This window comes from Ostrea edulis, chromosome 5, assembly GCF_947568905.1.
Source record: "Ostrea edulis chromosome 5, xbOstEdul1.1, whole genome shotgun sequence".
NCBI classification, from domain to species: Eukaryota; Metazoa; Mollusca; class Bivalvia; order Ostreida; family Ostreidae; genus Ostrea; species Ostrea edulis.
This window is the reverse complement of record NC_079168.1, coordinates 2,106,405-2,120,250: the sequence shown is the minus strand read 5'-3', so window position 1 is coordinate 2,120,250 and position 13,846 is coordinate 2,106,405. Positions and strand designations below refer to the sequence as shown.

The window sequence follows — 13,846 nt, the reverse complement described above, 5'->3', positions numbered from 1 at the left end:
TAAATCAGTAAAATTCGTGTTGAGGTTTTTTTTTAATATGATACAGTGTCAAACCACTGTAATGCATTAGTAGGATATGCAAAAGGCAAGAGTATCAACATTTTCTAGTATCGATATCTATATGATCACGAAAAAACATTATAATTTATATCCGGGTTCATATGCCGATTTAGATATCAATAAAAACAAAGCTGGATAGTTTGGGGGAGGGGGTTCAAATGAGTCTGATGAAATTAAAAGAAGGAACCCCACATTTGCATTCAAACTAGATGTACTTCAAAATGATTTTATTTCTGCTCTGACTGAAAGCATGATTCTAAATTCGGTAATGAATCTTGCATACAAAATAATCAATAGGGGAACACATAAATCCGAGCTCCTTTGGAATTTAATGAAATGCAGATATGCACCTTTCTTTCAACACGAATTGATGTTGTTTCAGGCACGTATACAGGGGGTTGGGGTGGGCAGGGAGGCTGGGCTGGTCTGCTCTCCCCATTTTTTTGGCAATTTACTTTTTTCCGTTATTCTAACATACAAAGTCAGTATTTTCTACATGCACAGTTCAAACTGATATATTTTTTTTAATTTGTAATGAATTCAATTATAAGCATCAACTCCTGTAAGTTTTTAATATATTGTCAATAACAAATTTTTAAATAGCTGAAATTTTTTAATGCTTGTAAGCTTACCATTATATCAGTGATCAATTTTCTTTCCTTCTCTCTCTCTCTCTCTCTCTCTCTCTCTCTCTCTCTCTCTCTCTCGTCCAATCAATGAATATGGACATACGGAGACCGTAAATAATTATGTGGTTCCCAAAGAAACAATAAAACTATATTTTCGTTTATACATTTCCTTTTATATGTGTCTTTGTGTAATCAACTGTTTATTATGGATTGCAAATGTAATACCCGCATTTTTAAACAGACGTATATTTTCGATCATTATTCCCTTATTTGTATATCCAAGTTTGTATATGATCATCGATAAATTTTGAATTGAGCACGCAATATATCCAACCAGATGATCGGTGTATATGATTAGATTCCCGATTTTTATAAACTGCAAAACCTCGACCAGACAAGCATTCAATACAGGAAAAAATTTCGACTCTGACATCTCCCCCGATTGAATACACCCTATTTGACACGGGTGAAGTGTGTCGCAGTCTGTATAATGGAATGACAACTTGTTGTAAAGTTCTAACGAGATACAAATGGAGTTTATCATTTTGTTTCGTGGATTTATCAGAATAAAGAGAATCTAATATTTTCGGTAAGTGCACATCTCCGATACCTGTTGAATAGACGTCCGGATTTGATACGAGTTTTTTTTGTGGCGAATATGCCATGTGCATTACATATTATGCATATGGCATGGACCTGTATTTTGCAAGAATTGATATAAATAATCTATTTTATGCTCTTTGCTTATTCCATTCTATCAGTTTGTAATTGGCAAATGATTTCTCCGCATTTATTTCATAAGAAACTGCAAATACTTGCATGCACTTGCAAGTATGCAAGAAAAACTTCTTCTTTTTTGCATCTTTTCTAAATTATCTAAACTTTCGGAATGTTGCATTGGTATACAATAAATATTTTGTAATTTTGAGCAAAGCATAATGTTTTAAAATGTTATTTTATTTCTTTCGCATTCCCTATATATTACTATCGGAGATGTGCACTGGTCGAGTCCACCTAGAAAAATCACTCAGGTGTGACAATCACATTTGGGGTATATACGGGTAGAGTAAATTAAGCTACCTGAGAGAAATATGGCGGATAAGATGAGAAAGGTGTACGTATTTATTAATTCATGTCAGCTTTAAGGTATGGCCACTTTCTGAAGACGAAAACATTTGGCCACATGGGTGATCAAGATCGGCCAGGTGTGAAAAATAACTGACCGATCAGCTAGGTGGGAAATTATATAATAAAACTAATCTATCAAATTGTACAATTTAGGAAGTCGTCTCCCTTTGTAATTTTTTAAACCAATATTTTGTGATGTGGATTAAATTAGATTAAACATTTGATTATAAATGATTTAAACCATTATTTCCATTATATTACATCTAATCCCAATTTAAAAGAAAAATACGATTGATTTATAACTTATTGAAAGACTTGATAATGATTACAGGATTTACCTTAAAAACTATGCTAAGTAAGAAAAAGTGATCATGTAAGCTCTCTTTGAAACATAATTATAATACTCTGGTTTCTCTTCAATCCACGATTAAATCTTTCGCCTTTTACTAAAGATTTCCGTGGAGAGGAACATGAACGAGTCTATAGACTTATTTTTGATGCCCTACGATAAATAGGGTAATACAATTATGATAGCAGAAAATGTTCGATATAGCTTGGAATGCAGGTAGCCAGTTCAAAGAACCTCAAGCTCTGCTAGCAGATTTAGCGAGACTTTCCACCGGTATATTAAAGTTCATCTTCCCGTGAATAACACCGAAATAGCGAGTGATTTTCATATTGTACCTCTTCTCCAATTATTGAATTGAAATTTTCTTTCAGGGAATGCATTATGTTCGATTTAGCCGTTCACATTTAATCTTCACCGTTTGCAGGGGGCGGATCCTGGAATTGTGGTACGTGGGGCGCCACTTTATGAGGCAGCGGGTCCAGGGCGAAGCCCTGGGCAGGGTCCAGGGGTGAAGCTCCCGGAAGCTCATGGATTTTACAGATTTTATGGGGCTTGAAATATTTCTCCTATTAAGTCATTTGTACTATTTTCTATCCTTTCAATAAGGTGAAATTAATACAATGACCCAAATTTTAAGGGTTATTTGGAAACAATTAGGTTCTCCCAATAAACTAATTCAAGAAATCAAAGGATTTTGTCATTTATTTCTCCGGGAGTGGAAGAAATCATTGCTTCTTTTATCGTTTAGTACATTTTCCGAAACAAGATACCGTGATTTACCTTAAATTTTAAAATTTTAAGGGGGGGGGGTTGTGCCCCCCTCTAAATCCGCCACTGGTTTACACCAATTTGAAAGAATATCAAGGACATTGGCATATCAGTCTCATTTTCGCTGAGGTAAACAATATCGTTGGCTAAAGATAAAATGTTCACTTTTCATCTTCAATATTTACTCCCATAATTAGCTGTGAAATTTGTGTCGCACGGTTGTTGATTAAAAGAGAAAACAGCGAGAGTGATAAGTTTTCACCTTGACTTACGCCATTTGAGCATTGAAACCAATTTGTACGAAGACAGTTAAAATGATTTTGAATATAAGCTACAAATAACGTTATATATTATACCATTCATTCCATTTAGTTGCAGTTTATAATGTTGTAAAGCTCTATTGACGAAACCACAAAGGGGAAACAATTTTGATTCAAATAAAAAAGAAATAAAATAATGACATAGGATATGAAAATTTAATCAATTTCTAGTAATGACCGTGATGAACATTTCCTTTAGCAGTATGATATAGTGTATTTCCTCGGAGAAAGGACAAAAAGACGCGCATGAGAGACTTTATTTAAAGCGACCCTCCACCTCCTGTGTATGGGATTACTAACAACATCCACATACTAAATATAAATCCAATGTATTTTTAAATCAAAGAAACCATTCCGATAACTCAAAATCCTTTGATCCCAATCATATGCACATGTACATAGACATGTATAATAAAACAAATCTATAAAATTGTTCACTCTTGGAAGTTGTGTCCCTTTAATTTGTAATTTTTTAAACAATATTTTATGATGTGGATTAAATTAGAATAAACGTTTGATTATAAATGATTTAAACCATTATTTCCATTATATTACAATTAATCTCAATTTAAAAGAAAAATACGATTGATTTATAACTTATTGAAAAACTTGATAATGATTACAGGATTTACCTTAAAACCTATGCTAAGTAAGAAAGAGTGATCATCTAAGCTCTCTTTGAAACGTATTAATAATACTCTGGTTTCTCTTCAATCCACGATTAAATCTTTCGCCTTTTACTAAAGATTTCCGTGGAGAGGAACATGAACGAGTCTATAGACTTATTTTTGATGCCCTACGATAAGTAGGGTAATACAATTATTATAGCAGACAATGTTCGATATAGTTTGGAATCTAGGTAGCCAGTTCAAAGAACCTCAAGCTCCGCTACCAGATTTAGCGAGACTTTCCACCGGTATATAAAGTTCTTCTTCTCGTGAATAACACCGAAATAGCGAGTGATTTTCATATTGTACCTCTTCTCCAATTATTGAATTGAAATTTTCTTTGAGGGATGTTGTGTTTCCTGAAATGCATTATGTTTGATTTAGTACAGTTCACATTTAATCTCCACCGTTTATATACCGCCGCGGTGACCGAGAGGTTTCTAGCGTTCACACTGCATGCGGAAGGTCTGGGGGTTCGGATCCCGGCCGCGACAGATTGATTGATTTATTGATGTTTTCCACCACACTCAACAATTTTTCAGTTATCTGGTGGCGCCCAGTTTTTATTGGTGGAAGAGAGAACCCAGATACAATGTACCTGGGAAGAGACCACCAACCTTCCGAAAGTAAACTGGGAAACTTTCTCACTTACCAGCGCGAGCGGGATTCGAAACCGCGCCGACAGAGGTGAGAGGTCGTGTGATTTTCAGCGCGATGCTCTAACCACTCGGCCACGGACGCACCATCGCGACAGATCTAAGTCGTTCAAACAGGTAGTGATAATTTCATCGCCAAACGCTCGGCATCAGGTGTGAATGTTACGGGTCCTCGGAGATAACCTTAAAAACGGATGACCCGTGTCACAGTAGGGAAGGCACGCTAAAGAATCCTCACTGCTCAATGGCCGTAAGCGTTGAGCATAGGTCTAAATTTGAAACCCTTCACCGGTCTTGGTGACGTCTCCATATGATCGAGTGAAAAATTCTCTAGCGACACGTTAAGCAAGATACAATCAATCAATCCACCGTTTTATACCAATTTGAAAGAATATCAAAAGAATTTTTTGCATATCAGTCTCAATTTTGTTGAGAATAACAATATCGTCGGCGTATGGGAAAATGTTCATCTTTTCATCTTCAATATTTACTACCGTATTTAGCTGTGGAAATTGTGTCGCACTGTCGTTGATAAAGAGAGAAAACAACGAGAGTGATAAGTTTTCACCTTGACTTACGCCATTTGAGCATTGAAACCAATTTGAAGGAAGACCGTTGAAATGATTTAGAATATAAGCTACAAATAGCGATATATATTGTACCATTCATTCCATTTAATTGCAGTTTATATTGTAGTAAATCTCTAATGACGAAATCAAAAGATTTTTCAAGGTCAATTAAAGTAGCAAAAGTGGACTTACGGCCGTGAATTAAATTGGTTAAGGTAAAAACATCATCTTCACATGGTCTATCTCGTCGGAATCTGATTTGTGCGTCAGAAGGTGTTTTCACTGTCTTTGATACATTGTTGAACTCTGTTATTTAGAATTAAAAATCACAAAAGGGAAAGAATTTTGATTCCCATAAAAAAGAAATAAAATAATGACATACGATATAGAAATTTAATCAATTTCCAGTAATGGTCATGATGAACATTTCCTTTAGCAGTATTATATATTAGTAGTGTATTTCCTTGGCGATAGGACAAACAGACACGCATGAGAGACTTTATTTAAAGCAGCCCTTTAATTCCTGTGTACGGGACTACTAACAACATCCACATACTAAATATAAATCCAATGTATTTTTAAATCAAAGAAACCATACAGATAACTCAAAACCCTTTGATCCCAATCATATGCACATGTACATATATAATAAAACAAATCCATAAAATTGTACACTCTAGGAAGTTGTCTCCCTTTGTAGTTTTTTAAAACAATATTTTGTGATGTGAATTAAATTAGAATAAACGTTTGATTATAAATGATTTAAACCATTATTTCCATTATATTACACTTAATCTCAATTTAAAAGAAAAATACGATTGATTTATAACTTATTGAAAGACTTGATAATGATTACAGGATTTACCTGAAAACCTATGCTAAGTAAGAAAGAGTGATCATGTAAGCTCTCTTTGAAACGTAATAATAATACCCTGGTTTCTCTTCAATCCACGATTAAATCTTTCGCCTTTTACTAAAGATTTCCGTGGAGAGGAACATGAACGAGTCTATAGACTTGTTTTTGATGCCCTAAAAGGGTAATACAATTATTATAGCAGAAAATGTTCGATATAGCTTAGAATGCAGGTAGCCAGTTCAAAGAACCTCAAGCTCTGCTAGCAGATTTAGCGAGAGTTTCCACCGGTATATTAAAGTTCATCTTCTCGTGAATAACACCGAAATAGCGAGTGATTTTCATATTGTACCTCTTCTCCAATTATTGAATTGAAATTTTCTTTCAGGGATGCTGTGTTTCCTGAAATGCATTATGTTCGATTTAGCCGTTCACATTTAATCTCCACCGTTTACACCAATTTGAAAGAATATCAAGGACATTTGGCATATCAGTCTCATTTTCACTCAGAATAACAGTATCGTTGGCGTATGATAAAATGTTCATCTTTTTAACTTCAATATTTACTACCGTATTTAGTTGTGAAATTTGTGTTGCACGGTCGTTCATGAAGAGATAAAACAATGAAGGTGATAAGTTGTCAGCTTGACTTACGCCATTTGAGCATTGAAACCAATTCGTACGAAGAGCGTTGATGTAGACACAGGGAAATGATTCTGAAGATAAGCTACAAATAGCGTTATATATTATACAAGTGATTCCAATTGGTGGCAGTTTATATTGTAGTAAAACATGTGTAAATTGCCCTTAAGGTATGGCCACTTTCTGAAGACGAGAAAATTTGGCCACATGGGTGATCAAGATCGGCCAGGTGTGAAAAATAACTGACCGACCAGCTAGGTGGGAAATTCTATAATAAAACTAATCTATCAAATTGTACAATTTAGGAAGTCGTCTCCCTTTGTAATTTTTTAAACCAATATTTTGTGATGTGGATTAAATTAGATTAAACATTTGATTATAAATGATTTAAACCATAATTTCCATTATATTACATTTAATCCCAATTTGAAAGAAAAATACGATTGATTTATAACTTATTGAAAGACTTGATAATGATTACAGGATTTACCTTAAAACCTATGATAAGTAAGAAAAAGTGATCATGAAAGCTCTCTTTGAAACGTAATAATAATACTTTGGTTTCTCTTCAATCCACGATTAAATCTTTCGCCTTTTACTAAAGATTTCCGTGGAGAGGAACATGAATGAGTCTATAGACTTATTTTTCATGCCCTACGATAAGTAGGGTAATACAATTATTATAGCAGAAAATGTTCGATATAGCTTAGAATGCAGGTAATCAGTTCAAAGAACCTCAAGCTCTGCTAGCAGATTTAGCGAGAGTTTCCACCGGTATATTAAAGTTCATCTTCTCGTGAATAACACCGAAATAGCGAGTGATTTTCATATTGTACCTCCAATTATTGAATTGAAATTTTCTTTCAGGGATGTTGTGTTTCCTGAAATGCATTATGTTCGATTTAGCAGTTCACATTTAATCTTCACCGTTTGCAGGGGCGGATTCTGAAATTGTGGTACGGGGGGCGCCACTTTATGAGGCAGCGGGTCCTGGGCGAAGCCCTGGGCGGGGTCCAGGGGGCGAAGCTCCCGGAAGCTCATGGATTTTTACAGATTTTATGGGGCTTGAAATATTTTTCCTATTAAGTCATTTGTATTATTTTCTATCCTTTCAATAAGGTGAAATTAATACAATGACCCAAATTTTAAGGGTTATTTGGAAACAATTAGGTTCTCCCAATGAAGTAATTCAAGAAATCAAAGGATTTTGTCATTTATTTCTCCGGGAGTGGAAGAAATATTTGCTTCTTTTATCGTTTAGTACATTTTCCGAAACAAGATACCGTGATTTACCTTAAATTCTAAAATTTTAAGGGGGGGGGGGGGTGTTTCGCCCCCCTCTAAATCCGCCACTGGTTTACACCAATTTGAAAGAATATCAAGGACATTGGCATATCAGTCTCATTTTCGCTGAGATAAACAATATCGTTGGCTAAAGATAAAATGTTCACTTTTCATCTTCAATATTTACTCCCATAATTAGCTGTGAAATTTGTGTTGCACGGTTGTTGATAAAAAGACAAAACAACGAGAGTGATAAGTTTTCATCTTGACTTACGCCATTTGAGCATTGAAACCAATTTGTACGAAGACTGTTAAAATGATTTTGAATATAAGCTACAAATAACGTTTTATATTATACCATTCATTCCATTTAGTTGCAGTTTATAATGTTGTAAATCTCTATTGACGAAATCAAAAGATTTTTCAAGGTTAAGGAAAGTTGCAAAAGTTAACTTACGGTCGTGAATTAAGGTCGATCGATCCTCTTGTGATGGCATAGGTTTTTGCAAAATCTTTATTAAATTAAATTTTGGGCATGATAGAAATATATCTTTCAGAGGAATTTTATTTACTGAATAAAATAAAAAATTTGGTAAACTTTTAATACTGAAAAAGGTTTTATTTTCCGTAGATAATCGATGATTTATAATTTTAAAAATGTTGTCAAGGGCAATAACTCCTATGCTGGAACTTCCTCTACTGCATGTCTATGATACAATGATTTCCCTAATATCCACAATTAATTTTCATATATCTATGGATTAGCAGTTGACATATCAACAAGGTGTTGTTGTTTTTTTATATTATTAATTTTCATTATTCTGTTTAACGAAAATGTGTGATTTTTTTATGTTGATATATACTTCTGTTTTTGTATGTCTGACATCTTTAAAAAGGTGGTAACATACACATTTTCTTTGGTTATTGATTGAATTAAACTATACTGAACGGAAATTAATACAGTTTTTCCACTTTTGACCATTAATATTGATAAGTCATATGAGGATCGGTCCACCTTAAATTTGTTATTTAAAATTGAAAACCACAAAGGGGAAACAATTTTGATTCAAATAAAAAAGAAATAAAATAATGACACAGGATATAAAAATGTAATCAATTTCTAGTAATGACCGTGATGAACATTTCCTTTAGCAGTATGATATAGTGTATTTCCTTGGAGAAAGGACAAAAAGACCCGCATGAGAGACTTTATTTAAAGCGACCCTCCACCTCCTGTGTATGGGATTACTAACAACATCCACATACTAAATATAAATCCAATGTATTTTTAAATCAAAGAAACCATTCCAGTAACACAAAATCCTTTGATCCCAATCATATGTACATGTACATAGACATGTATAATAAACAAATCTATAAAATTGTACACTCTTGGAAGTTGTCTCCCTTTAATTTGTAATTTTTTAAACATATTTTGTGATGCGGATTAAATTAGATTAAACATTTGATTATAAATGATTTAAACCATTATTTCCATTATATTACACTTAATCGCAATTTAAAAGAAAAATACGATTGATTTGTAACTTATTGAAAGACTTGATAATGATTACAGGATTTACCTGAAAACCTATGCTAAGTAAGAAAGAGTGATCATGTAAGCTCTCTTTGAAACGTAATGATAATACTCTGGTTTCTCTTCAATCCACGATTAAATCTTTCGCCTTTTACTAAAGATTTCCGTGGAGAGGAACATGAACGAGTCTATAGACTTATTTATGATGCCCTACGATAAGTAGGGTAATACAATTATTAAAGCAGAAAATGTTCGATATAGCTTAGAATGCAGGTAGCCAGTTCAAAGAACCTCAAGCTCCGCTAGCAGATTTAGCGAGAGTTTTTACCTGTATATTAAAGTTCATCTTCTCGTGAATAACGAGAATAGCGAGTGATTTTTATATTCTACCTCTTCTCTAATTATTGAATTGAAATTTTCTTTCAGGGATGTTGTGTTTCCTGAAATGCATTATGTTCGATTTATCCGTTCACATTTAATCTCCACCATTTATACCAATTTGAAAGAATATCAAGGACATTTCGCATATCAGTTTTAATTTTGCTGAGAATAACAATATCGTTGGCGTATGATAAAATGTTCACGTTAAAATATTCACGTGAACAGCAATTCACGTGAAATTCACATTAAATTTTTCACATGAATTTCACGTGAAAAGCATTATATCATTTTTCATTTTAGTTCCTTGCGAAAATTTTAGTGTGATTTTGAATTTTGCAAAGAAATAATGTGAACGGTGATTCACGTGAATTTCACGTGAAAAGATTCACACGAATTTCACGTGAAAAGATTCACACGAATTTCACGTGAAAGTTCTTCATGTGAAATTCACACGAACAATTTCACACGAATTTCACGTGAAAAGCTGTTCACGTTAAAAATTTCACAAGAAAAGCCATTAAAGTGAAATATTTACACTAAAATTTGAACACTTTTTGATATATTCAAGCGAGAGAAAAAATTAAAATTAAGGTAAAATATAGTCAAAGTACTGAAAGTACTGAAAAGCGCTAAGCTGACTTCATGAATTCTGTTTGTAATGTTAATGAGCAGGAACAACATTAAAAAAAGGTTTATGCATTATTCTTTATTTTCGCATAACTAAGTAGTACATTTTCTGTAAGAAAATAACAAATATGGATTGGAAGCAATGTCCTGAAACTTTTCAACACGTTGAAATATAAATTTTATATGATGTTGTTAAAACAATGGTCACTATGATAATTTTGATCCCACACTAAACTAAAACCCTGTCCTTGGATCATGAAATTTACAATTTTGGTAAAGGACACCTGTTCTTATTAAATATCTATAATCAGAATTTAGTATCAATAGCATTACCACCGCTGCGATGGTCCAGAGGTAAAGTGTTCGCTCTGTATGCGGGCGGTCGGGGTTCGAATCCCGGCCGCGACAGACCTAGTTCGTTAAACAGGAAGTGACAGTTCCATCATCAAACTCTCGGCATCAGGTGTGAATGTCACGGGTCCTCGGAGATGGCTTTAAAACGGATGTCCCGTGTCACAGTAGGTGTGGCACGCTAAAGAACCCTCACTGCTCAATGGCCGTAAGCGCCGAGCATAGGACTAAATTTGAAGCCCTTCACCGGTCTTGGTGACGTCTCCATATGAATTAAAAATTATTGAGAAGAACGTTAAACAAGATACAATTAATCAATAGCATTTAAGGCTATGTTATTCAAATATTTGACAAATGAACACTTTATACCCTGTTTAGCTCCCACCCATCTTCCCAAGGCAAGGGTTTCTGATCCGCTCTGCTCCGGTCCCTGGATCATTAAATGCTCTACATGACTCTGCATTTTTTTCTCTTACAGATGTGATGTTATAGAGAAGAACATTTTTGGTAGAAAATGTGAAAACAGTTGTAATGGTAGTTTTCGGTATAAAGTGTTCAATTGTTATTACGCAACTAACTTACTGTTGTGTTCCAGTTAAATAGTGTATGAAATATTTTTAGAATACAACTGAAATGAAACAAATCAATAGTTTGATACATATATGTAAGTCACTTATAATAGAAAGGAACAAACAAACTGGACAAAAAAGAAAATTACACATAACCACATACACTAACAAATGCCACATGTCAAAACACACCAATAATGCAGGATTATGAAACGCTTTACATCCATTTCACTACCTTACCAGAAATCATTTAAATACACACATAAACATGCATCTGTATGACTTGTACTACAGAATCCAGTGCATAATTATCTGTAAATAGCAATCAAACCATGAAAGTGGAATTCTTTTTTGTAATCAATAATGAAGTTATTTTCAATTCAAAATCAGGTTGGAGAGAATCTGAATCCAAATAAGTCCGATAAATACATGTATAACCGAAAACAAAATTTAGGAAGTTATTTAGAAAAGATGTTCATCATACATGTGCAATATTACTTTGAAACTGAATACTGCGTCATCAACAAGAGTGGAGATAGCTCATTTTTAACATGAAAGTTAGTGCAAGAGGATATACTAATTCAAATATGATGATGAATTAGAGTAACATATAAGCATGGATTTACATTTAGCAATTGTAGTGATTGTTTGTTATTCGTAAATCTAAAAACAAAAACAAAAAAAAACAAAAACAAAAAAAACAAGAGTTTGTACACAGGAACATTAAACGCTGTACTCATCAACTTGTGTGTATTACACTTCTTGTGTAAAAGCTCATATTCATATTGCAAAGGAGACTCATCCGTTTGTCTGAATGAGACATAATACACATTGCTATTGTTTTAATTTTATAAAACGGTTCTTTATATGAAAACGCTAATAACCTTAGCAAAAAACCACAAGATTCGAAGCTTGTGTAGGAGTTCTAATATGAAAAAAAAACGTAACAGAAGTGACTCGCAATAAATATGCAAAATTTACAACATGTAAATGTAGCTAAATGAGAATCCCAAACTAGGCACTGAAAAGTTACAAAAGTAATTTTCAAACGGTAATGTTCAAACCGCTGTTAGAAATATTGAAGAGGCATCTCACCAAAAAACTAAATGCATCTTTTTTATATGAAAAGATCGTTCAGCGAAAACAAAATGTGGGGACAGGGAACAACGACAGTACATCCATGCCCCTCCCCCTTCTTCATCATTTGTACGTTCGGAAATACATGTAGCACATGCATGTCATTGTCAATTGTTTGTTTGAAGTACAAAGAAATTGAAAACACGATTACTTTTCGTTGTATGTAGCGTGCTGTGGACCGCAAACCAGTTCACATTCATGCTTGACACAATGGCAATGTTTATCTAACACTTGTTCTAAACATATGTATTTCAGCATACAGCCCTCGTAAAATTCCACGCGGTGTTTTGAATACTTGAAACCGGGGTATTGTCTTCCATAATATAATATAATATACTGTTGTACCTTTTATCTTTTCCTTGCCCCAAGACTATTATTTTTAGTCTCATTTTTCAAACTAAATCACGAAATCAAATTTGATTGTGTTGACGATGATTCTGAAGAATATCTTGGTCGTTTAGAAATAATAAAGTAAGCTTAAGTTACACCGTTGCATCCTCTAAATTTCTGCATGACCGACTTACATATATGATCGGGGAAAGTGTAAGCAGTTATGCAATAGCATCCTTCTGAGACACCGATCTCTGTCCTTCGCTGTCAAAGCATAATCGTGCTCAAATTCTTTCTCGTTCACAATGGACGCTGATCAGTTAATTTTTTACTGTGTTGCACACATTTTTGCTGCGTCGGACAAAAATTTTACTGAGTCGGAACAGCAGCCAAAACACACGTGGAAAACACTCCTGATTCGTGTACATAGCTTAATGACGTGGCTTCTAATTATAGATTGCACCATGCAAATTGATTTTCCTGGCCTCTAAGCGCCATGCGAAGGTAACAATGCAAAGGCACCCTAGCTAAAACGGTTTCATATACATATTCTTATTCAATTTTAGATTTTGAATCACTTTAATTATTATAGACGCAGATTCAAATGGGAATTTTAACTGAAGAATGACCTGCATCTGTGTCTCACTTTCCCCAAGAATGAGGACAAAAATATCACCTTTTTTATACATATTTTATTCACTGTTCAACGAACTGTATTTCCGGGGGGGGGGGGATGCAACTGCAGATATGAATGTTATCCCCGTGCTAGATCGGTTGCAAAATTACGACTACTTTAAACACGACTTGACTACAGCGATGCATAAATTCTCCTATAGGTGACCATAAACCGGAAACATGATGACGAAAGCAAAATCCAACTGGCGGCAATAAGCGCTTAAGCTACGCTTAGCGCTTAATTAAGCTACGCTTAGCGCTTAAAAAGATATGAAGATTAGGCAATTTAAGTTAGAGTACATTTATAAAAAAT

The 13,846-nt window shown here is 34.1% G+C and overlaps 5 non-coding genes across 5 annotated transcripts; all 5 read left to right on the top strand.

The window, feature by feature from the left end:
- The first annotated feature begins 2,217 nt into the window (after nucleotides 1–2,217).
- Nucleotides 2,218–2,336, top strand: LOC130046699 (U5 spliceosomal RNA). The gene has a single exon (XR_008795704.1). It is a non-coding gene; the product is annotated as a U5 spliceosomal RNA (small nuclear RNA).
- A 1,612-nt stretch (nucleotides 2,337–3,948) lies between these two features.
- Nucleotides 3,949–4,067, top strand: LOC130046701 (U5 spliceosomal RNA). Its single transcript, XR_008795706.1, has one exon. It is a non-coding gene; the product is annotated as a U5 spliceosomal RNA (small nuclear RNA).
- Nucleotides 4,068–6,074: 2,007 nt separating this feature from the next.
- LOC130046698 (U5 spliceosomal RNA) lies at nucleotides 6,075–6,188 on the top strand. Its single transcript, XR_008795703.1, has one exon. It is a non-coding gene; the product is annotated as a U5 spliceosomal RNA (small nuclear RNA).
- Nucleotides 6,189–7,194: 1,006 nt separating this feature from the next.
- Nucleotides 7,195–7,313, top strand: LOC125652960 (U5 spliceosomal RNA). Its single transcript, XR_007361778.2, has one exon. It is a non-coding gene; the product is annotated as a U5 spliceosomal RNA (small nuclear RNA).
- Nucleotides 7,314–9,571: 2,258 nt separating this feature from the next.
- On the top strand, nucleotides 9,572–9,690 carry LOC125652963 (U5 spliceosomal RNA). Its single transcript, XR_007361780.1, has one exon. It is a non-coding gene; the product is annotated as a U5 spliceosomal RNA (small nuclear RNA).
- The last annotated feature ends 4,156 nt before the right edge of the window (nucleotides 9,691–13,846 follow it).